This window comes from Bubalus kerabau, chromosome 15, assembly GCF_029407905.1.
Source record: "Bubalus kerabau isolate K-KA32 ecotype Philippines breed swamp buffalo chromosome 15, PCC_UOA_SB_1v2, whole genome shotgun sequence".
In the NCBI taxonomy this organism is placed as follows: domain Eukaryota; kingdom Metazoa; phylum Chordata; class Mammalia; order Artiodactyla; family Bovidae; genus Bubalus; species Bubalus kerabau.
The window spans coordinates 42,482,986-42,509,996 of record NC_073638.1 but is presented as its reverse complement, the minus strand read 5'-3'; the positions used below and the strand labels follow the sequence as shown (position 1 = coordinate 42,509,996).

The 27,011-nt window shown below is 37.6% G+C and overlaps 1 protein-coding gene across 4 annotated transcripts in view; it reads right to left on the bottom strand.

Annotated features, from left to right (window-relative positions):
- The window catches only part of SBF2 (SET binding factor 2), a 508,637-nt gene that overhangs the window by 383,279 nt on the left and 98,347 nt on the right, over positions 1–27,011 (bottom strand). The window lies entirely within an intron of this gene.

The following is a 27,011-nucleotide window of genomic DNA, read 5'->3' as shown; positions in this document are numbered from 1 at the left end:
TGCAGGCAGATGCTTTACAGTCTGAGCCACCAGGGAAGCTAGTCTAAGGACATCATAAATAATAGATAACCTTAATCCAATCAGGAGTTAAATTTAAGAATTCGTTTCACTCCCTGTGAGGGCTGATCTATTTCTAACTCACCCATATATCTACAATGAAGCCTATTATAACACTTAGAAGTACTTCCAGAAATGATTTAGGATAAAAGATGGAAGTTTTCCAGCTTCTGACTCCATCAAAATTACAAAATTCTGACTACCTATTTTATCATTGAAAGCTTTCCTAAGAATTGAATACTCTTTCTCTATACAGTCAGCTTTGGTGTTAAATTCTAAATAATCGAACTTGTAATGAACAAGTAGATCATTTCCAGTGAGCTACAACATCAGTCATGTAGAAATCAAGTGTTAGGGATCTGTCAGTAATTGCTTCACTATCACTAAGAAGAGAGTAATCTTATACACTGGTCACACTTAATCCACAATTTATTTTCCCTCAAAACACAATATTCAAATGGTAGAAAATGTGAAACTCATATCTAGAGACATTAAATTTTGTAACACCACTGCTATATTCTGCTGTCATACATGTTAAAAGAAGTTAAAATAAATAAACTTAAGAGAAACTGAAAGCATTAGAAGCATTCTTGGTTCAAGAAAGGGTTAGACATCATAATAGAAGATATACTGTCTCCTTATATTTGAATTTTTTAGAGGGAGATATATAATGAAACTTTAAGATAATGCTCCCCTAAATTTATGTATATCTTTATAGTCTAGAAACTCTTTATGTTCTTTTGTTAAAATTTCATGTCTATTTCAGAGGGAATGGTCATATGTATATACATTTTAAAGGTTTTATATATATATATATATATATGATAGCTAAAATAACTTTCTGAACATTTTCAACTTGCTCTAAAATAAAGTAACTTTTTAATGTATTCATAATTTTATTTTATTTTTCCACACCTATTGGTATTCTCACATTACAGGAACAGTTACAAGTGAAGAAAACTGCCAAGCACTTTAAATTGTATCTTTAAAAAGATTTAACTTGTCAAGCTATCAGATCATGTGTTTAACTGAAAACAACTGAATATCTCAGTTAGCTAAATAAAACCCATTTTTGTAGAGAGTTCACTCTTCCAATCATCAAAGCAAAAGTAATAATAATCATGGTAAATAAAAATGAATGCAAAGTAGGCTTTTCTAGTGTTAAAAATTTATTCTCACAAAAACACTATTTTTTCTCATATTCATCCAAATATTTACATTATATATAACATGTTTAAATTTTACCACATATAAATGCTGGCTCATTATGGTTGCTGATGAGAGGGGTGAGGGAGGAGGAATAGTTAGGGAGTTTGGGATGGACATGTACACTCTGCTATATGGATAACCTATAAGGATCCACGGCATAGCACATGAACTCTGCTCAATGTTATGTGGCAATCTGGATGGGAGGGCACTTTGGGGGAGAGTGGATACACATATATGTATGACTGAGTCCCTTCACTATTCACCTGAAATTATTACAACATTGTTAATCAGCTATACCCCAATTCAAAACAAAAAGTTAAAAAAAAAATGCAGGTTCATGTAGTGTAACTGCAAACCACCAACCATCCACAATCATACCCCTATACTTCTCTTTTATGGGTAAAAAATACTTAAAAAAAAAAAGCAAACACAAATTATTTGATCTGACCAGGTGCTACTCACAAGTAAAACTGATTTAAATGATTCAACTCTCCATCCTCAAAATTATGCCTCTTTCTATAATATTTATTTCAGAAAGTAAGTCCAAAACAAAAACCTTGCCTCTTTCCACACCTTAACCTCTTTTTTCATTTGAATCCTTTGACAAAATCTGACCAGAGAACAGGAAGAGAGAGAGGAGGAAAGAAAGGAGAAAGGGGGAGGAGGAGGAAAGAGAGAAGGAAGAGAAACTGAGGAATTATGGCAGTTATGAGGAAGTATACCAAAATGTTAAAGACAGTTATCTCTGGCTGAAGATAGTACAAGTAATCACATTCTTTTTTATACACCTTTCTGTATTTCTCAGATCTTCAAAAAGACAAAAATATGTTTCCCTTTTCAGCAGAAGGGGAAAAATGTTTTGAAAATGTCTTTAATGATATTAAAGTGATATCCAATGATATTGGATAAAAGTCTAAGTCTTTTACTAGTTGGTTCCTATGCCTTTTGTCACTCCCCACACCCCTTGACGCGACTGAGCGACATCACTTTCACTTTTCACTTTCAAGCACTGGAGAAGGAAATGGCAACCCACTCCAGTATTCTTGCCTGGACAATCCCAGGGACGGCGGAGCCTGGTGGGCTGCCATCCATGGGGTCTCAAAGAGTCAGACACGACTGAAGCGACTTAGCAGCAGCAGCAGCAGCACACCCCTTGCATCCTAATATCTGTACCTCTGCACAAGCTGGAACACAAACCCCATTCACCTTTACCTGGCTAATTCTCACCCACATGGGTTGCCTCCCGTCTGGAAAGCCTTCTTGGACTGCAGCTCTGCTCACTTCAAACCCACTGTTCCAAATACTCCTTTTACATGCACCTTTAGAATCTAGTGCACACAGTAAGTTCAGTATTTAAAGTGTTTACAGATTTGTCTCCCTCTTTCCTTGAAATAAGGAACACACTTATTTGTTATCTAATTCCAGCATCTAACACAGTGCCTGACACATGGCAAGGGGTCAAAAAAAGTTTGTTGTACAAATAATTCCAAAGTAAAATTATTTCTATTCTATTACATTGTCTCTCTAGAGCTATATAAAGGTTGAAAAGTTGAATTCCTAAAATAGCAGATTCTCAATCTGGGAGTGAAACAGAATGCTACCATTCTTGTTCCTTCAATCATTTATTCACCAAATATTTATTTAGTACCTCATATATGCCTAGCATTAGGGATAGAAGGATGAGCAAAAACAAAGGGTTTCTTCTCTCATGATTCTCAAGATGGGATGACAAGAGGGTAAATATTGACTAAATACTCAGGGTTATTTAAAAAAAAACACAGTAGTGAACTGGCCTTGCAGTTAAAAAACACAATTCTGATAGAGTATATATGGAAAGACATCACCATGTTTGAAAAGATCAAAGATTCTGAATTAGGAATGAGGTGAGGTTACTGGAAGATGGTAATTGCTAATCTTCTTTTCTGGCTGCCACATACATACATGTCCACAGTTATGCATTCTTTCCACAACAAGCTAAATAACTTTACTCCAAATAAAAGAGCATAAAACCTCATAGTGCTTGCCAATACCTAGCTCAAAACACCGAATCACCTAACTCTAGACTTTTCTATGTTACAGGAAAAAAAATATACACCCACCTCATTAAGTCACTATTATTTGGGTTTATTTGAATGCAGTTGAATCTAAGCCCAACAAATGCTGTTGACAACTAATGGAACTAAATGAAACCTCTGCCCTTTGGGGCAATAGAAGAATATAATTCAAAATGACATGCATAGCCAAGAGTGAAGTAAGACACACCTTAACGGTGAACACCCAAAGCAGAGTTGTTTGAAGAACTCAGGGTTTAAAGCTATCTCTTCCTTGTAACTAGACAGAACATTAACTGAAATGACATAGTGTTCTCTTCCAGTTATGAAAGGATACTAGAGTTTAGCTGAGAACAATATTATTTTAGGTACAGTCTTAAATATACTATTTTCAAAATAAATAAAACAGCCACAAATTTTGGTAGTTATGGGTACCAAACTGCTAGGCCTCCTCCAAATTCTAACTGGCATGCAGTTAAATACATAGGCTCACTGATTATGTACAAAGACTAAACAGAAACGGGTATGCATAGCTTATTTAAATATTGATGGGTATAGGGAGATGAGAGAAGGAAATCTAAGACTATATGATTTCTACAGATCCAAAAATACCTAGAGACAGTCCTCTTTATGTGTGGGGCTTCCTTCGGTCTGATAGCTTTCCTCAGACTGCCCCTGTCATCTTCAATTTCTGAAATACAGTTTTTTTCAGATGAGTCTTTAGGCTAGTTTCAGCTTTTCTGAGAAAGCAAATTGCTCCCTATAGGTGCCAAGAGAACACTCAGTAGTGTATGAAGGTCAAGGTGAGCAAAACCCACCTGTATAGGAAAGTCCAAAGGACCAGATTAATATGTGGAAGAACAAAGCTAATGTCATGGAGTGAGGGGAGCAGAAAAATGAAATTTAACATCAGAACTTTGACTTTAATTGAGCTAAAACACACTGTCCAGATGAAAATAACAAAAGTAGGAAATAAACATTTTCAATATGGCATTTTAAAACAATAAAAAAGAACTGTAAGTACAGTAATAAAACACTTTAGAAGACCCTTTCCTCTCCCACTTCCCTAAAATACATAATAAGATTAACATGATTTAGTAATTACAACTGCACAACACATTTTCCACGCCTTGATTCTTACTCATTTGAGAAGGTATTGAGAGCAGGAAAGGAAAGGGAATGAAGTCTCCTGGGACTGCTCCAAATAAAAGAAATCCTTTTTATATCAATAAGTTTCATACCAAAATTACAAAATTATTTTGGAAAACATACCTTAATAATGTTAACAACAGTACCAACAACTAACATATAATGATTACTATGTACCAGCACTATTCTGAGAATTTTATGTGTAGTAATTCATTTGATCTTTATAATGATCCTGTAAGTCAAATACTATTTTTAAGCTTATTAGATTGGTGAAAAGAGGCACAGGGTCTTTAAGTAAGACTTAAGATCTCTGAATTACTAAGTGGAGAAACCAGAATTAAATTCAAGCAGTCAAGATTTTAGAGTGCTTGTTCTTAATCACTTTACCAAATTGTCTTTTTAGATTATGACACCTTAAATTCATTTGCAGAGTAAAACTGGACAGATTATTTCTAGTTTCTCCCTATCTTGTCAAGGTACTGCTACTGCCCTGGTCACTGAACTTTGAATCTTCAAGGTAACTTTTCGTCCTTCAGTGCATTCTTATTCAATTAGTCATCCAACCAAACCCTGTTGATTAAATATATACTCCGTTTCCACACCTATTATCATCCTGGCGATTCTGTAGCCAAAAACTGAATCAGCTTTTCAAGAAGCGAATACCTCATGCTCACCTTATTAATAAAACACCTTTTTCACATGAACTGTAGGCCTCTTTTATCAGTTTTATGGGACACAATTAAAATAAAATATTTTACGTTTCCCTATAAAAGTCCTCCTTATTAATTTCAGCCCATCATTTTAGCCTACATATTACTATTCCTTTCCAGATATATAGCAAACACTGGCTAAGCAAAATTTTAAATGAAAAATGTACCAATCACACTCCCTATTCAAAAGAAACACAGAGCCTTTGAGGTGTTAGCACCAGAAATAAAATCTACAGGAGACAAAGGTAGCTGGATCAAACTGGACCCCTAAATTATACTTAGGGGTAGGGTGCTCTCACTTCAATTACCAGTCATGACTCAAGGGAATAGAGGGTCATGTAAGTTATAACCCTCCTTTAATCCATTTTGATTCCAATGAGTATCAGTGAGTATTTAAAGACTTTGAAAAGGACTTTACCAAACAGAGAGAGAATGAAAATAGAGACCAAGAAAGCGTAAAAGCAGTCTACAGCATTGGATAAACCACAATGCTCTCCAAACTTTTTCACTTCCTACAACACAGAAGACTCTATTTACACAGCACACATACCAAATCAAGACTGTTCATATTAGTGGTCTCAATACCTCAACAAACTGACAGCCCAGTTAAGTGGCACAAACCATTGCTAGACAAGTTCCACACTCACCTACTGCACTTTATTTGTTCTCAGCTGTCATAAATTCTAGGACTTCCCTGGTGACTCAGACGGTAGGAATCTGCCTGCAATGCAGGAGACAGGTTCGATCCCTGGGTCAGGAAGATCCCCTGGAGAAGGAAATGGCTACCCACTCCAGTATTCCTCCCTGGAGAATTCTTTGGACAGAAAAGCCTGGTGGGCTACAGTCCATGGGGTTGCAAAGAGTAGGACAGGACGGAGTGACTAAAACTTTCACTTTTTATTCACTTTCATAAATTCTAATTTATTGCAAGCCAGAGATTCATCTGAAGCCCTAGGACATCTCTGAAGGTCCTTCACATGGGTTCTTCATTTTCTAGCTCCCTTTTTGCCAGGATGTGGGGAGTGCTATCATCTGCTCTTCCTCTTAGAGACAGAAAGAAATAGCTAATTCTGACCTATACCCTGGGCCCTATTTTATTTCTGTTTTAAATCTGAGAAAAGCCTCATCAAGCTGCCTGGTAACTGACCACTGAAAGACTATTCAATTACTGAGCTCTTACCTCCACATCATGAACTCCTTATTGCCAAATTCAGACTTAAATTGAAGAAAGTAGGGAAAACCACTACACCATTCAGGTATGACCTAAATCAAATCCCTTATGATTATACAGTGCAAGTGACAAATTGAGTCAAGGGATTAGATCTGAAAGAGTGCCTGAAGAATTATGGATGGATGTTCGTGACATTGTACAGGAGGCAGTGATCAAGACCATCCCCAAGAAAAAGAAATGCAAAAAGGCAAACTGATTGTCTGAGGGGGCTTACAAATAGCTGAGAAAAGAAGAGACGCAAAAGGCAAAGGAGAAAAGGAAAGATATACCCATTTAAATGCAGAGTTTCAAAGAATAGCAAGGAGAGAACAGAAGGCCTTCCTCAATGATCAATGCAAAGAAATAGAGGAAAACAACAAAATGGGAAAGACTAGAGAGATCTTCAAGAAAATTAAGAGATACCAAGGGAACATTCCATGCAAAGGTGGGCTCAATAAAGGACAGAAATGGTATGGACCGAACAGAAGCAGAAGATATTAAGAAGAGGTGGCAAGAACACACAGAAGAACTATACAAAAAAGGTCTTCATGACCCAGATAACCACAATGGTGTGATCACTCACCTAGAGCCAGACATCCTGGAATGTGAAGTCAAGTGGGCCTTAGGAAACATCACTACAAACAAAACTAGAGGAGGTGATGGAATTCCAGTTGAGCTATTTCAAATCCTAAAAGATGATGCTGTGAAAGTGCTGCACTCAATATGCCAGCAAATTTGGAAAACTCAGCAGTGGCCACAGGACTGGAAAAGGTCAGTTTTCATTCCAATCCCAAAGAAAGGCAATGCCAAAGAATGCTCAAACTACTGCACAATTGCACTCATCTCACATGCTAGCAAAGTAATGCTCAAAATTCTCCAAGCCAGGCTTCAACAGTACATGACCGTGAACTTCCAGATGTTCAAGCTGGACTGAGAAAAGGCAGAGGAACCAGAGATCAAATTGCCAATATCCGCTGGGTCATCAAAAAAGTAAGAGTTCCAGAAAAACATCTATTTCTGCTTTATTGACTATGCCAAAGCCTTTGACTGTGTGGATCACAACAAATTGTGGAAAACTCTTAAAGAGATGGGAATACCAGAGCACCTGACCTGCCTCCTGAGAAATCTGTATGCAGGACAAGAAGCAACAGTTAGAACTGGACATGGAACAACAGACAGGTTCCAAATAGGAAACGGAGTACGTCAAGGCTATGTATTGTCACCCTGTTTATTTAATATGCAGAGTACATCATGAGAAACGCTGGGCTGGATGAAGCACAAGCTGGGATCAAGATTGTCACGAGAGATATCAATAACCTCAGATATGCAGATGACACCACCCTTAATGGCAGAAAAGTGAAGAACTAGAGAGCCTCTTGATGAAAGTGAAAGAGGAGAATCAAAAAGTTGGCTTAAAGCTCAACATTCAGAAAACTAAGATCATGGCATCCAGTCCCATCATTTCACGGCAAATAGATGGGGAAACAATGGCAACAGTGACAGGCTTTATTTTGGGGGGCTCCAAAATCACTGCAGATGGTGGTTGCAGCCATGAAATTAAAAGATGCTTACTCCTTGGAAGGAAAGTTATGACCAACCCAGAGAGCATATTCAAAAGCAGAGACATTACTTTGCCAACAAAGGGCCGTCTAGTCAAGGCTATGGTTTTTCCAGTAGTCATGTATGGATGTGAGAGCTGGACTATAAAGAAAGCTGAGCGCTGAAGAATTGATGCTTTTGAACTGTGGTGTTGGAGAAGACTCTTGAGAGTCCCTTGGACTGCAAGGAGATCCAACCAGTCCATCCTAAAGGAGATAAGTCCTGAATATTCACTGGAAGGAGTGATGTTGAAGCTGAAACTCCAATCCTTTGGCCACCTGATGCAAAGAGCTGACTGATTTGAAAAGACACTGGTGTTAGGAAAGATTGAAGGCAGGAGGAGAAGGGGACGACAGAGGACGAGATGGTTGGATGGCATCATCAACTCAATGGGCGTGAGTTTGAGTAGACTCCGGGAGTTGGTGATAGACAGGGAGGCCTGGCGTGCTGCAGTCCGTGGGGTAGCAAAGAGTCAGACATGACTGAGCGGCTGAACTGAACTGAAGGTGATAGGAGATTATAAAATGTATCAATATTGGTATTTGAAACTTGCCGCAAATATTAACATGGTGTGATACAGAGTAGATTAACTTCTCACTAGCTGATATTCTTGTAATGTTTTCATACCCTTGCAGTACTGCAGCTAACATTTCTAAAAATGAGTTCCGGGCAATTAACAAGAGCTCATGACTCCACTGGCTCGGCTGGTAAAGAATCCACTTGCAATGTGGGAGACCTGGGTTCGATCCCTGGGTTGGGAAGATTCCCTGGAGAAGAGAAAGGCTATCCACTCCAGTATTCTCATGGCCCTGGAGTATAGTCCATGGGGTCGCACTGAGTTGGACACGACTGAGTGACTTTCACTTCCATGACTCCACTAGCAATAGCTGGCACTGGTCTATAGTATCTAATAAAATCTGTTGCAAATCTAGTGAAAAATAATGTCCAAAGATTTGCCTGAGCTGAAATTTCTTTTTGAAAAGCAGGTTACTGAATTAAGATCCTAAGTGTACATGTATAAAGTAGAACACCCAGCATTAAATGGACCAGATCCCCATCTTAATCACTTTCAACTAGATTATGTAAATGTCTGAAATCACTCTTAAAGTAGTTAAATAGGGTAGGTACTAAGAGTCAACATTCTGCCCTGCATATATTCTAGAAAGTCCAATTTATTACATTAAGAGTCTTCTATCTATAATTTAATAACACACCTAAACATTTTTAAAAATTCAACTTTTGAAAAAAAAATATAAGCATGTATTTTTTTTATATAAAGTTAGAAACAGGCTTTTGATAAGGAAAAAAAAAAAAAAACCAAAGTACTTCCAAGTACAGTAATAACGAGTAGAATATTTACCTGACTAGGTTAGGTTAATGTTCATACAAATCTGTAAAGTAGAACAAGACCCTTAAAGATGATTTGTATGAAACTATGAAGGTAAATATACACACACAAGCAAGTTTATCATCACTTTAAAAATGCTACATGGTTATGAGGGCATGGCCACATCTGTCATATTTATTGCTGAATTCCCAGCACCCAACACATTGTCCAGCACCTAACAGGCACTAAGAAAATACTTAAGGATGAATCACTGGAAGCTACATGACCATTTGGCAAGAATACTATATACAAAGTAATTTAATCATCACAAGGGAGGTTGGAATTTGACCAGGAAACCTTTAAGATCCTTTCCAAACCCTAAGATTACAAGACATTTTTACCATTATCCCAGTCATGATTTTAAATGATGGTCACATTCTATTATAGCAAAAGCCTTTAGAGAGATGCTTACCAATAACTAGAGGATGATTCATAACCCACCAGTCAGTCAGTCTATAAAAATCTTTGTCAAGCAGGAAAAAAGAAAGAAAAAAGGGTAAGGGAGAATCACTAAACATTACTGATCCTAAAGGACAAATTAAACATATATATTGCTACATTTAAAACAGATAAGCAACAAGGATCTACTGCAAATTCAAACAAAAAAAGTACACAGAATCATGTTTTCCTTAGACGCCTCAAATTGGAAAGTCCTATATCAATTAAGCAATTGCTCAGTTACAGAACTGATTTAGAAATACATTAGATTTTTTTTTTACTTGTACTTGGCTTGCTTTAATGACAAACTGCACATGTGTGATACATCTCTGAACTCTTTGCCCTTGTATGAAATACAAATATTTTAAAAATACTGTATCATATACAAATGGATTACACACTAAATGTATAGCCTTTTTGATTACAGGAAGTTATAACCACAGTAATGTAGAACTCACCTATCTGGATAATTTTGGGCTACTGTAAGACAAGAAACTAACATTCATCACTACTTCATAATATAAGAAATATTTTCCTTAATAATCTGGTACAGTTGAAGTATGTATTTATAATTTGCTTTGTAATATCAAAAATATGCCAAATTCTAAAAGCTATTTAACCTAGCTTATTTGCTTTGCTTAGACTATCTGGCAAGCAGCAACAGGTAACTGGTTGCCTTGGTTATTTACAAACAAATGGACCACATTGTTCCTGTCAATGCTTTAGTACTTATCACTTCTTATGTACTATACAATTTACTTACTCACTATAGTTAGTGCTGGCCCATTCTCTACTATAAATTAAAGTTTTAAGAAGACAAGGACTTTATTTGGTTCACTGCTATATCATCAACACCCACCTCCATGACTGACACAAAGTAAGTGCTCTATAAATATGTTAAATGAATGAACCAGCATTAAATTGTAGCCAGAGTTTCAAATTGGCTATAAATTTTAAAGCAAAATTCTGGACAAATGAGCAAACTATAAAAAAAGAAGCTGTATAAGTACTAACAAGCTAGCACTTTAATAATCTTTATTTTTAAAATCACCAGATAAGATCCAGTAATTCCACTCCCAGGTATATACCCAAAGAAAACCAAAGCATTAATTCAAAAAGATATATGCACTCCTATGTTCACAGAAGCATCATTTTAAATTGCCAAGACACAGAAACAACCAAAGTGTCCATCAAAAGATGAAGGGATAAAGAAAATGTGGAAATACATACATTGCATAGTATGTATCATGGGATACTAATCAGCCATTAAAAAGAATGAAATTTTGCCTTTGCAACAACATGGATGGACTTGGAGGGTGTTATACTTAATGAAATAAGTCAGAGAAAGACAAATATTGTAAGGTATCACTTACATGTGAAGTCTAAAAAATAAAACAAACCGGCAAATATTACAAAATATACAACAACAACAAAAAAACAGACCAGTGGTTACCAGTGGGGAGAGAAAGAGGGGCAATATTAGGGTATGAAATTAAGAGGTACAAAGGTACCTAGATTAAGAAGTACATAATGTATGAAATAAATTAGCTACAAGGATATATTGTTCAGCACAGAGAATAGGGCCAATATTTTATAATAACTATAAATGGAGTATAATCTTTAAAAACTGCAAATCACTATGCTGTATACCTGAAATTTATAGTCAATTATAACTCAGTTTAAAAAAATTTTTTTTTTAATTTCATACAATAAAAGTAAAAATCACCAGAGATCAAAGACCCCACCCTTAAAGTGTTTGGGAAGCAATTCTTCACTTTCAGTAAGAGCAGCACCACACCATTCTACTTAAGGTTATCACTGTCACCCAGCACTGATAAATCTATCTGCAGGGCAGCAGTGAAGATGCAGACATAGAGAAGAGATGTATGGACATGGGGGCGGGGGGCATGGGGAGAGAGGAAGGAGAAGCTGGGACAAGTGGAGAGAGTAACATGGAAACATATACACTACCATATGTAAAATAGATAGCCAATGGGAGTTTGCTATATGACTCAGGGAACTCAAACCAGGGCTCTGTAACAACCTAGAGGCGGGTGGGAAGGGGTAGGAGGTGGGAGGGAGGTTCAAGAGAGGGGACATATGTGTACCTATGACCAATTCATGATGATGTATGGCAGAAACCAACACAATATTGTAAAGCAATTATCCTTTGATTAAAAATAAATTTTTTTAAAAAAGTCACTGTTGCCAAGAGGCAACAGACTGTTCTGTGAGATTAAATTACAGTACTACCTAGGTAGAACAATATTAAGATAAGTAAATATTTATGTGGAATTGGAATACATCTAGAAATTTTAAAGAGGTCACATTCAGTTTAAAAGAATTTCTAGTTGATGGAATAAGTAGAAAAAGTATTTATAAGCAGGGAGCTCTCCTGTGGCTCTTTTAGACTCAGAAAACATCTCTTCCACTTCTCTGGCCTATCAGAGTAACACTTAACCCAAACGGAAAGTTCCACCCCATCTTGTGTATTAGCACTCAGAAGTCTCAAAGTAACACTTAACCAGAATGGAAGATTCCACCCCACCTTGCGTATTAGCACTCAGAAGTCTCAAGAAAAGCAGTCACTGCCCTAAGAACCCAGTCAACAATGGAAACCACAATCAACCCACAAATTGATAGCACATCTCATTTAAGTTTTAGAGGAATTTATTCCTATTTCCAAAGTAAGTACACAGTACTGAATTGGAGAAATATACTGATGATCTTACTACCCTTACTGAGATCTTTCAGTCAGTTATGAACCCAACAGTAGAATCTAACTTTTTCATTAGAACATTAAAGCTATCATATTTGAAGGTTATTCTGAGTTCACCTATACTATGTGTGTTTCTGGTAAATATGGTCCATCTTCGGAAGAAATAAAAGCTGCCAATTCCTTAATTACCAAAGATTTGTATCATTAGACCCTTCTGATTTTAATGTTTTAACATTAACACTTTTTTATTCACTTCTTCCCAATGCCAGCTAAACCTTCCTAATTAGAATAAGACTTATTTGTTAATTTTTTTATTTTGCGAAAAAAGAAAAAAAAAATTTTTTTTAATCAGCTTACCACATCTAACCCAAGAATATTTTATATTAGTTTTAGAAAAGCTTTAGCAGAGAATCAAAAGGCCAAGGGCTTTATTATCATCTCAGCCTACATATAGCCTAAGTAGCTATATGACCTAGATTTCAATATCTAATTTTTAGCATGAAGAGAGATGAATTTCCACACTTAAAATAAATCTAACTTACCTAAACCTGTCACTTTTCTCTTTAGCTTTCCAAATCTTGAATTTATACAAATTTTTCCAAATTGTCTAAATTTCAGAAATTTATACAATTTCCATATATATTTCAGATTCTGGATACTTCTTGGTCTAACTTAAAGTATCTTAAACTAGCCAGAAGTAGCTATTTAGAAATAAACTTAACTAAGGATTGATTATCTTTATGATTAACTTACAAAATATTGACCCTATTTTTAGCTTTTATTATATTTAAGGATATGTCAGAAATCATTCTACCATCCTTTATGCACACATTTCAGCAAAATGCAATAGTAAACTACTGCTGACATAGTACAATATAGAAACACTGTCAAGTAAGATATGTATGTAACATATAATTTAAAGGCATTTCTTGAAAGTAGGGAAAGCCTATTTCCTTCTTGAAAGTAAGGAAAGATAAAATTTGCAATAAGAGACCCAGCCGTACATACATCACTGACAGATTTATAGTTGATCAATAAATTTTTAGTTCTCAAAGATTAAAAACTCTTCTTGTGTTTGTCAACTTAGTAACTCTCTCCACCTAAAATTTTGTATATTGGGGATATTACTGACTTTTTGTAGACACATAAGTACCACTAGAGGCCACCAGAAGCATTTTTAAATGCTTTTTAAAACTGACATGTTTGTTTTTCCAAGGGTTTTCAAGTACTCTAGAAAAACTTATAAGGAAAATGACTATATTCATAGTAGGGAAAATTCCACATGAACACTCAAAGTACAATACAAACTCAAGAAAAAAGATGTGACTGTAACAGGATGTCTGGACCACGGAAGAACTTGATTAGAAAAAGAACTGACGTGTGAGGGGATGGATAATATGAAAATATAATTCCTTATTATACCATTGAAAATAGATTATATAACTTAAAAAGTTGGTGTTCTCTCTCTAAATAGCTGTTGCTTTTTATAATCAAATTATATATAGGTATATATACTGATACAGACAGATAAATAAAATCCCGGAGTTCAGTATTCTTTCTTCGATATCACAAAATCTTCTACATATAATAATGTTTTTATATCTCAAGTTGGCTATCATCTATAGCAATTAAATTTTGATAAATAAGTTCTATTTGCAAAAGCCACCCCACAGATTTGAATATATCCAAAATTCTGGCTTGACAAGGAAACCTGGCTCAGCAGAATAGATAACATTTGAGAAACCTTTGCTCTGAGATCCTAGGTAAATTGTTTCTAGAATCTCTTTTCTCCCAGTCTCCTCCTCCTCACTAAAGGGAAACAGCAAAAAATAGAAGGCCCAAGTGGCATCCAGAGATTCTGTAGATCCAACTGAAATCTATGAAACAAAACAGGACTTATTATCTGACTACCCACCTTTGCTGCATAATAAAGCAGAGAAACTTTATTAAAGTCTCTGCTTAGCTAAAGGTTTGCAAAGATGCTGTCCTAAGTTTTCTTTTAAAAATCTTCACAGTTTTAGCTTTTACATTCAGCCAATGATCTGTTTCAAATTAATTTTTCTGTATGGTGTGAGGCAGGGTCAAAGCTATTTTTTTCCAAATGGACATTCAATTGTTTCACTACCATTTGTCAGAAATCCCATCTTTCCACAACTGAGTTACCTTAGCCACTCTACTGAACATCTGTTTAGCATAACGTGGGGATTTGCTTCTAGACTGTAGCATGGATGTACATGTCTATCTTTAAGCCAATACCACACTGTCTTGAATATTGAGTTCTACAGTATGTCTTGAAATCAGGTAATGCAAGTCCTCCAATTTTGATCTTTCTTCTCTAAATTGTTTTGGCTATTTGCCATACAATGTGTCAGAGATTAATTCATGTCACTGAATAAAGCTCTATCTCATATTTTTCTAAAAAGTTTTTAATAGTAGTAAAGTATACAAATAAAGCCAATGGCAAAGAATGCTCAAACTACCGCACAATTGCACTCATCTCACACGCTAGTAAAGTAATGCTCAAAATTCTCCAAGCCAGGTTTCAGCAATACGTGAACTATGAACTTCCAGATGTTCAAGCTGGTTTTAGAAAAGGCAGAGGAACCAGAGATCAAATTGCCAACATCCGCTGGATCATAGAAAAAGCAAAAGAGTTCCAGAAAAACATCTATTTCTGCTTTATTGACTAACTATGCCAAAGCCTTTGACTGTGTGGATCACAATAAACTGTGGAAAATTCTGAAAGAGATGGGAATACCAGACCACCTGACCTGCCTCTTGAGAAACCTATATGCAGGTCAGGAAGCAACAGTTAGAACTGGACATGGAACAATAGACTGGTTCAAATAGGAAAAGGAGTACGTCAAGGCTGTATATTATTACCCTGCTTATTTAATCTATATGTAGAGTACATCATGAGAAACACTGGGCTGGAAGAAGCACAAGCTGGAATCAAGATTGCTGGGAGAAATATCAATAACCTCAGATATGCAGATGACACCACCCTTATGGCAGAAAGTGAAGAGGAACTAAAAAGCCTCTTGAAGAAAGTGAGAGAGGAGAGTGAAAAAGTTGGCTTAAAGCTCAACATTCAGAAAATGAAGATCATGGCATCTGGTCCCATCACTTCATGGGAAATAGATGTGGGAACAGTGTCAGACTTTATTTTGGGGGGCTCCAAAATTACTGCCGATGGTGACTGCAGCCATGAAATTAAAAGACGCTTACTCCTTGGAAGGAAAGTTATGACCAACCTAGATAGCATATTCAAAAGCAGAGACATTACTTTGCCAACAAAGGTCTGTCTAGTCAAGGCTACGGTTTTTCCAGTGGTCACGTATGGATGTGAGAGTTGGACTGTGAAGAAGGCTGAGCGCCGAAGAATTGATGCTTTTGAACTGTGGTGTTGGAGAAGACTCTTGAGAGTCCCTTGGACTGCAAGGAGATCCAACCAGTCCATTCTAAAGAAGATCAGCCCTGGGTGTTCTTTGGAAGGAATGATGCTAAAGCTGAAACTCCAGTACTTGGGCCACCTCATGCAAAGAGCTGACTCATTGGAAAAGACTCTGATGCTGGAAGGGATTGGGGGCAGGAGGAGAAGGGGACAACAGAGGATGAGATGGCTGGATGGCATTACTGACTCAATGGACATGACTTTGAGTGAACTCCGAGAGTTTGTGATGGACAGGGAGGCCTGGCGTGCTGTGATTCATGGGGTCGCAGAGTCGGACACGACTGAGCTACTGAACTGAACTGAAAGTATACGTAACATTTATCATCTTAACCATTTTTAAATGTGCAGTTCATTAGTGTTAAGTACACTCATACTGTCCTGCAATCAATCTTCAGAACAGTTTTCATCTTGCAAAACTGAAAATCTATACCCATTAAACATTTCCCCATTCTTGCCTCCCCACCCATGGCAATCACCATTCTACCTTTTTTATGAATTTGGCTACTCTAGGTACTTTACTTTGTGACTGGCCTATTTCACCTTGGCTAATGTCCTCAAGATGCATTCAAGTTGTAGCACATGTCAAAATTTCCTTTATTTTTAAGGCTGAATAGTATTTCATTGTATGTATATAACACATTTTGTTTATCCATTTATCTGTCAATGGATATTTGGGTTGCTTTTGGCTATGGTGAACAATGCCACTATGAACATGTGTGTACAAAAACCTATTTGAGTCCCTGCTTTCAGTTCTTTGGGGTATATAACCAGAAGTGAAATTGCTGGACCACATAGTAAGCCTGTTCTGAATTTTTTTAGGAACTGCCTTATCATTTTCCACAGCAGCTATACCATTCTACATATCCACCAACAGTAACAAGGGCTGTAATTCTCCACAGCTTTGCCAACTCTTGTTATTTTCTATTATACTTTTTTATATTAGTCATCGTTTAATAGGTGTGAAGTAGTATCTCATTTTCATTTTGATTTACATTTCCCTAATGATTAGTGACCTTAGCATCTATTCAGGTGCTTGTTAGCCATTTGTACATCTTCTATCTCATACTTTTAACAGTTGCATTTTATTCCGATGAATGATTGTAGCACTAATTCAGTCACCTACTGACAGACATTTAGGTAGTTTCCACTTTTTGCCATGAATAACTTTACACATGTATATGCATATGTATAAGCAACCAAAAAATCAATTTGTTCAGGATAGATTCAGTTTATGCAAGTTTTCCAACTCACTACCTTTCACTCTCAAAGTATTCTTGTTCGAATAATACATATGACTTATCAAGTGTCAGTTCCACCATAGCACAAACTGCTACAAGTGAAATTAGGCAAGAACTATCTCGATGGACGTGAGTCTTGAGTGAACTCCGGTAGTTGGTGATGGACAGGGAGGCTTGGCATGCTTTGATTCATGGGGTCACAAAGAGTCGGACACGACTGAGCGACTGAACTGAACTGATCTTTTATTAAACCTTCCAGGCTATTTGTTACCAGAACTCACACAACATTAAGAAGCCCAGGATTGGAAAGAGATATCAATCATGGCTTAGCTCTGTCTGAGACATAAAGGCAACACACTTAGATTATAGGAATTGCACAAAACAACAATCAAAGGCATGACTAGAATTCAAGTTTAACAGACTGACAGAATAGTAATGCCATCACTTCCAAGAGAAACAAGATACCGAAAAAATGAAAACTGAATCTTACAGTCTGTAGTAAGGAAGCCACAAAAACAAAATAAAACAAAAATAAGGAAAGGCTATGGTTTTTCCTGTGGTCATGTATGGATGTGAGAGTTGGACTGTGAAGAAGGCTGAGCGACAAAGAATTGATGCTTTTGAACTGTGGTGTTGGAGAAGACTCTTGAGAGTCCCTTGGACTGCAAGGAGATCCAACCAGTCCATTCTGAAGGAGATCAGCCCTGGGATTTCTTTGGAAGGAACGATGCTAAAGCTGAAACTCCAGTACTTTGGCCACCTCATGCAAAGAGCTGACTCATTGGAAAAGACTCTGATGCTGGGAGGGATTGGGGGCAGGAGGAGAAGGGGACGACAGAGGATGAGATAGCTGGATGGCATCACTGACTTGATGGACATGAATCTCAGTGAACTCGGGGAGTTGGTGATGGATAGGGAGGCCTGGCGTGCTGTGATTCATGGGGTCGCAAAGAGTTGGACACGACTGAGCGACTGAACTGAACTGAAGAGAAAATTAGCATGATGGAGATGGCTGTATTTTTCCTGATGCCAAATATGTGTGTTTTCCCCAACACCAACTGGGTGGCAAACAATTCAATTATGACACTAACTTCCCAGAGTGAGTACAGATCCCACAGTCAAGGGGTCAGGCCTCAGCCAACAAGACTGTCCTCAGCTTCAGATGCCAGCTGCAAAAGGATGTCCAAATTATCCACATTTCTGCCTGTAGACTACAAATTCAGGGGTTCATATGACTGTCCCCCCTAGGTTCAACAATTCATTAGAATAGCTCACTGAACTCAGGAAAACATTTTATCTACACTTACCAATTTACTGTAAAGGACATAACTAAAAAAGAGCCAAACAGAAGAGATCTATAAGTCAAGGTATGGAGGGAGGGCGAAATACAAAACCTCCATGCCTTCTCCAAGCTCACTACCTTCCCAGCACATCCATGTGTTTACTGACTCGGACGATCTGTATATACCTTCGTCTAGGGGTTTCTATGGAAGTTTCATTAGGTAGGCATGGCTGAATGTTTCATTAGGTAGCTCATTGGCCATTGATGACTGAACTCAATCTCCAGCCCCTCTTCCTCCCCAGCGGGCCTGAAATTTCCAATGCTCTAACCACATGGTTGGAGAAGGCAATGGCACCCTACTCTAGTACTCTTGCCTGGAAAATCCCATGGACAGAGAACCCTGGTGGGCTGCGGTCCATGGGGTGGCTAAGAGTCGGACACGACTAAGCAACTTCACTTTCACTTTTCACTTTCATGCATTGGAGAAGGAAATGGCAACCCACTCCAGTATTCTTGCCTGGAGAATCCCAAGGAGGCGGAGCCTGGTGGGCTGCTGTCTATGGGGTCGCACAGAGTCGGACACGACTGAAGCGACTTAGCAGCAGCAGCAACCACATGGTTGGTTACTCTGGCACACCAGCCCTCTTTCTGAAGCTACATGGGGTTCCTGGAACCCATAAGCCATCTTATTAGCATACAAAAGAGTAAATTCCAAAGATTTCAGGCACTTTGTGTCAGGAACTGAGCCAAAGTATTTTTTATTCTACCACAAAGACTGAATTAGTGATATCAAAAAATAAAGTCGTCAAAGAGAATTAGAATAAGGGAAAGATCTTTGAATTTCAACAAGAACACTGTGGCAGAGGAAAGGCAGTTGTTCACTAAATCTGTTTCCCTTTTCTCCTAGGCACACATCTAGGTTTTATTTGCCAAACTCCCTTTACAGTCAACTGTGATTAAAAGACTGATTTCCGATGAATGGAAGAGAAGTGATGTATACAGCCTTCTGGGCTTCCCCAGTGGCTCAGTGGTAAAAAATCCTCCTGAATGCAAGAGATGCATGTTTGATCCCTGGGTCAGGAAGATGCCCTGAAGGACGGCACAGTAACTCACTCCAGTCTTCTTGCCTGTAGAATCCCACGGACAGAGGAGCCCGGCAGGCTACAGTCCACAGGGTCACAGAAAGTTGAACACGACTGAAGCGACTGAGCACACACGCATACAGCCTCCCAGACCTTCCCCATAAAATCCACCTTTACTATCCTCCATGTTTTCTCTTACTACTCTGCCAACTGAATGGTAATGCTCAAGATGAAACTTTGAAGATACCAAACCACACTCTTGTCTACCCTACTGCCAATCAAGTCTGTGATCATGCAAGTAAGAAGAAAAAAAGCTCATCTCATTTTAGCCCCTAAGGCTTCAAGGTTTACCTACTATAACATCAAGCATTACCTTAATGAATTCAGAAAATACCAACAAACTTCAACTTTGCAATTTTAGAATGGAGAGGGCATAACTATACTTCAGAATACACCCCTGAGATGTGGGTGAGATGAGTATAAGAGATGAGAGTGGATAGCAAGAAATCAGAACATTAACAGTCTTACAGGAAAAGTAATATGATCACAAAGGTAAATTAACTTTGTTTAAGGTTTTTAAGTTCAGATGCCATATTCCTTCCATAGTACCACACTAGGTTCTTACAGAAATGGAGACGGCAAATGAAGAAGAGTCATTTGAAACATTTCATAATAAAGAAGAAATATGATAACAGCTAAAGAGATAGGGTCAGGAAAAGGCTTTTTTAAGTTAATACTTGGGATCAATGAAAAATGAAGACCAGAATGAGGAACTGAAAGTTAAAAAGTACAGAACAAGCCATAGTGGTGATATGACAGACAATTACATAAGAGATGAACAGCAGTATTCTGTGTGGTAATGGAGCCAGGCTGTTTGCAAACAACATAAATCTGTAATAGGTTAGGCTTGTATACTGTAGTTCTACAGCTTCCCCAGAAAGTTCTCTATGGCGTCAAAGCTTTAGGTATAACAGAGCCCCAGCATGGCAATAAAACCTTTCCTGAGGTGGTTCTGAGAGCAGACCAAGGAGACTGGGTAGATGAAAGATTCTCTAGCACAACAGAGACTACTAATCCTCAGTGTTAGTCACTAAGTCATGTCCAGCTCTTTGCAACCCCATGGACTATAGACCACCAGGCTCCTCTGTCCATGGGATTTCCCGGGCAAGCATACTGCACCGGCTTGCCATTTCCTTTTCCACTGGATCTTCCTGGACCCAAGGATCAAATTTATGCCTCCTGCATTGCAGGCAGATTCTTTACGGAATGAGCTACCATAGGTATCTTCTATAATTATATAGTTTAATTTTTAGCTGTCTTTTTGTATTTGTCAAATCTCTGGGAAAGTATTCTGCTTTCTTTACTCTAAATAATTACTTATATATCTCATTTTTTTATACTCACATGCAGGACCTACATTTTCACCTATTCAATTTAATCCTCTTATATGAAGGACCTGTAATTTCAACCTTTTAAAATATTTGTGAAACCTGATTCTGTCATCCAAAATGTTCATTACCTTTCTCATTCTCCTTTCACGCATATTCCTCTACAAAGAGGGGAAAAATTCTCTTTCATCCTTTCTACACTCAGTCCCCTGACCAAACAGTACTTATATCTAGGTCAGATGGACAGCCACAAGCCCATTTGCAGTATTCAGTGCATTCTAAACAGCTTAAAGAATTAAAATATTACATGACGCTTATACTTACTTCTCTGCCTTCAAATAGCATCCCATACCAAGACTACTTCTCCTAAGTTACAACTAAAGAATGTTGAATACAAAGTATTTTTCATCTCTTCTCCCCAATCTATACTTAAAACTACAGAAAACTGGATTCATGCTGGTAGTCAAATCACTAGTTTATAACTTAAACAAATGAACTAATATCTTAAGAATCTCAAGTTTAGAAATTCTAACGAAACATTTAATCCTCTTTTACCCAAGCCACAACATTTTTTAATCACAGTACTTTAGTCTTCTAAAAAACAAATCAGAAAGATTTACAAACGCCTCAGTTGAGGCGTTCCCTAGTGAAGACTGTGACACACTTTTTGAATGTGAATATAAAAAATTCACTTCTGCGACAGGGCACCTTTAAAAAGAGCTGGCACCTAAAACAATACTATTTGTTGATGCCCAAAATGAGGCCAATACAAACACTGCTTCCCATAATCAGAAATAGATTGTTAGCCATAGAATGCCTCTGCAAAACAATTCTTCAATTTTCTTTGAAATAGTCACTAAAATTGACTGAAACTTTATTTATATGACTGTCTGTGGTTTCCATGTATGCCTAAAAGGTACGAGTAAAAGATAAAAATAACCTAGAATTGGAAAAGCAGTCATTATGTTTGGTTTAGCTTATTTTCATATTTTTATTTTTAAAAAACCATCCAAATTAAAGTTCAGCACATCTCAATAGAAGAAAAGAAAGAGAAGGCAAGTTTTTTTACACAAAAGCTTTAGAAAGACTAAATTCAGCATCCTCTGAATTAAATTTGGGATTTGACTTATTAGTGAATGAATGTCTAAAATCCTTTCCCACAAGTCATAAAGTTTAGTCTTCAGGCTGAACACAATTGCCTTTCAATTAGAATTTGAATACATGAAATACCTGCTGTGTGGACAAGAAAGATGACAACAGAAAATAATTTCAATATAATACTATGTTCTGAACCCAGGCTTATCCTCTAATAAAATAAATAAATGAAACTGGCTTCTAATAACACAGCATTGTTTTAGCACAGCATTCTTTTAAGATTTCTGAACCTCAGGTCTACCAAATTATAGAATCCTGTTTTCAGATCCTGCATTTAAATGTTAACCATAGCTTAAAGTATCACTCTCAGAATATTCTCAGATTTTGACTGAGACTGAGAGTTAAAAGACCTGGGTTTGAATCCTAGTTCTGCTGCATCTCAGCTGTTAGACCTTAGCAAAACTGTTTAAACTTCCTAATCCTCAATATACCTACCTTTAGATATATTAATACTATTTCTAATCATCTAATTTGTCAATTCATCATATTCTATCAATCGTATACAACTGTTAGATATTAACATTAACATTACATGCTAAAAAGTTGCTCCATTACCACCACCTTGGAGGAGCTAAGATTTTTTTTTTTTTTTTTTAATGTAAATCATCAGAAAAGGGTCATTACAACCCTGGAATCAACAAACCACTTAAGAGACTGAACCAGATCATCTTTAATTACACTAAAATTTTATTAGGTCTATTTCTGGTCTTAAAGCTGCAGGACTTGCTCTAGATTACACAGTTTATCACAGTTTTCAAGTTATTGCTGTTAATATGCAGAATAGCTTCACATTTCTAACATATAAGGTATAGTATGTGTATGTGCTCAGTCACTAAGCTGTGTCCAACTTTTTTGTGATACCCATGGACAGCTGTAAATAGTAAGACAACAAAAATGTAACAGTTAACGATTTTGTATGTTTTTAAATGGATTTGATAGATAATATAAACAAATTTATTCTGTACCTGACAAGGCACAACAGACATTAGGAAATAGGAATTGCTATCAATTATGAAAAAATTTAAAGGAAAGAGAAAGTTCCCAATGTAATCCAGCAAGATAAATAATCTTTAAATATTAATCTAGCCCCAAACATTCTGAAATGCTTCACAAAAAATCACCCAACATATTCATCTAGGAAAATCTTAGGTGAGGAAAAGTTATGCTACTTCTTAACACCTCAGTTTCACCAATCCAGTAAAACTCTACTTGTTACTGGAGAGACCCTGACAGCACCCAAACACAGGACTGTCTTTCCCACAAAGAAAAAATATCCATTTAGTTAGTAGTAAAGTCAACACCGGAGAAGGCAATGGCACCCCACTCCAGTACTCTTGCCTGGAAAAATCCCATGGATGGAGGAGCCTGGAAGGCTGCAGTCCATGGGGTCGCTGAGGGTTGGACACGACTGAGCGACTTCACTTTCACTTTTCACTTTCATGCATTGCGGAAGGAAATGACAACCCACTCCGGTGTTCTTGCCTGGAGAATCCCAGGGACGGGGGAGCCTGGTGGGCTGCCGTCTCTGGGGTCGCACAGAGTCGGACACGACTGAAGTGACTTAGCAGCAGCAAAGTCAACACATTAGATCTGATAGACAGAGTGCCTGAAGAACTATGGACGGAAGTTCGTGGCATTGTAGAGGAGGTTGGGATCAAGACCATCCCCAAGAAAAAGAAATGCAAAAAGGCAAAATGGTTGCCACAAATAGCTGTGAAAAGAAGAGACGCCAAAGGCAAAGGAGAAAAGGAAACGTATACCCATTTAAATGCAGGAGTTCCAAAGAATAGCAAGGAGAGATAAGAAAGCCTTCCTCGGTAATCAGTGCAAAGAAATAGAGGAAAACAATAGAATGAGAAAGACTAGAGATCTCTTCAAGAAAATTAGAGACACCAAGGGGACATTTCATGCAAAGATGGGCACAATAAAAGACAGAAATGGTATGGACCAAGCTTGCTACTTGGAAGAAAAGTTATGACCAACCTAGACAGCATATTAAAAAGCAGAGACATTACTTTGCCAACAAAGATCTGTCTAGTCAAAGCTATGGTTTTTCCAGTAGTCATGTATGGATGTGAGAGCTGGATGGACTATAAAGAAAGCTGAGTGCTGAGGAACTGATGCTTCTGAACTGTGGTGTTGGAGAAGACTCTTGAGTGTCCCTTGGACTGCAAGGAGATCCAACCAGTCCATCCTAAAGGAAATCTGTCCTGAATATTCATTAGAAGGACTGATGCTAAAGCTGAAACTCCAATACTTTGACCACTTGATGCGAAGAACTGACACATTTGAAAAGACCCTGATGCTGGGAAAGATTGAAGGCAGGAGGAGAAGGGGATAACAGAGGATGAGATGTTTGGATGGCATCACTGACTCAATGGACTTGAGTTTGAGTAGACTCCGGAAGTTGGTGATGGACAGGGCGGCCTGGCCTGCTGCAGCCCATGGGGTAGCAAAGAGTCAGACACGACTGAGTGATTGAACTCAACTGAACTGAAAATCAACACATGTCTCTCCGTTACTACTAGTGAGACATGAGAGGCATCACAGTATCTATGCCTTAACTTTTGAAATACAGAAAGTATTCCTTCTCAGTCATAGCTAAATAAACTACAGTCAAATCATGATCTCTCTTTAACCCAATAATGTCTGTTGTTCTTAAAATTTATGAAGGTGGTTCACTGTTCATACTGTCAAACTGATGTAATTGATATCCATCCGCACATTTATGTGATGGGAGGTAGGAACACACAAAAGTTCTAAAAGACCTTGAGTACCAAAATGCTCCCCTTTCAATCATTACTAAAAAGGACAGTGAAACAGTTTTAAAGCTTTAATAGTACAAATGCCAGTTATCCACACTGTAAGACCAATTACTAGTATTTGCCGAGATATGGAAGAGAAGAAAAAGGAATATAAGGAGGGTCCTTAAAAACCTACTTTTCTCCTCATGTTTACCTTACTCAGAATACTTCATCTCTGACACTCCTAGTCACCCAATGTGTGGGATTTTTTTCCTCAAAACAAGCAATTATGCACAACATCTGCTGGGTGTCCTACAATTTAACTGACTGATTAAGGCTAAGGGCTCAGTCACATGAGACCAACACATCCCCCTCCACCTGAGATGCCAACTGCAAGTAGGTCCCCAGGTTACCTACAACTTCTGTATGACTGACTTGGCTACAAATCGGAGGTTCCCATGACTTCAACCTCTTCGGATTCAATTAATTTGCTCAAGTGGCTCACTTACAAAACATTTTATTTACAATCAGTTTATTAAAGGATATGATAAGGAATACAGATGAAGAGCAGATGAAGAGATATACAGAGGGAAGCCTGGGAAGGTCCCAAGCACAGGAGCTTCTCTCTCTGTGCAGCTGGGGTGCATCACCCTCCCAGTAGGTGGATGTTCGAACAACCTGGAAGTTCTCCGAATCCCATACTTTGGGGATTTTTATGGTGGCTTCTTCATGTAGGCATGATCAATCATTAACTAAACTGTTAGCCCTTCTCCCTTTACAAGAGAATAGCAGATAAATGCTGAAAGTTCCAAGCTTCTAATTATGGCTTGGTCCTTCTCCTCATCCAGGAACCATCCAGGAGTCCCCCAAGAGTCACCTCATCAGAACAAAACACTCCTACCACCCAGGAAGTTACAAAGGTTTCAGGAGCCCTGTGGCAGGAACCAGGATCAAAGATTAAATATTAGAACAAAAGATGTCTCTAGTATTTTTTGACTTAGGAAATTACAAGGGTTTCAGAAGCTCTGCGCCAGGAACTAGCGGCAGAGACCACTTTGTTGTTCAGTTGCTCAGTCATGTCCAATTCTTTGCAACCTCATGGACTGCAGTACACCAGGCTTCCTTGTCCTTCACTATCTCTTGGAGTTGGCTCAAACTCACATCCCTTGAGTCAGTGATGCCATCCAACCATCTCATCTGCTGTCGTCCCCTTTTCCTCATGCACTCAATCTTTCCCAGCATCAGGGTCTTTTCCAATGTATTGCCTCACAGATTCTCATACTCTTCCCCCCTTTTTAATGCCTAAACTCAAGATTTACCCTCTCTGTGGATCTACAGAACTCACAGCCTTCTTTACACAACTGGGTTTAACAATCAAAATTAAGCATTTAGCAATGTATTTTTTATACTTAGGGAGGCAGAAATGAACAGTCATTTGCTAAGATAAGAAAAATCATAGTTTTCAACATCAGTTTTATTACTAATAAATATTTCTGATACAGGCTAACAAAAGACTGAACAGTTCTTCCTCTGAGGTAGGAGCTGCAGTATGTCAAACACAGAGCACCAATGACAACAATAATAACAAGCTACCTTATTTACTGAGAACTTTATGGAAGACACTGTTCTAAGCATTTTATTTGTATTTTTCTTGTTTTATTTTTATATAACCCTATGAGATTAGTATTATTAGTGTCCTCATTTTATAGATGAAGACTCTTGTCGCTCAAGAAATTAAGTAACTTGCCAGATATCACACCATTCAGCTGGGATTTTCAACCCAAGCACTCTTCTCATTGTCATATTATACCAAATGTTCACTCAAAACAATTGCTTTGATGAATACTGCTCGTGTGTGTGTGTAAATATACATACAATATAGATGAACACACACACATATATACAAACACATATACACACACTCTCTAAACTTTATAGTCATATTGCAAAAATACTTTAGCGATCATCTTTTCAGTCTCTGATTTTATCATCACAGATCCACCACCAGAGAGAATGTGTTAGTCATATAAATTATGCTCAACCATAAACTGCTTTAAAATGGTTGACAAAAATAAGGCAGTTAAGTATACTATTACAAAACAACATACAAATCCTGTAACTAGAAAGAATTCAGATTTT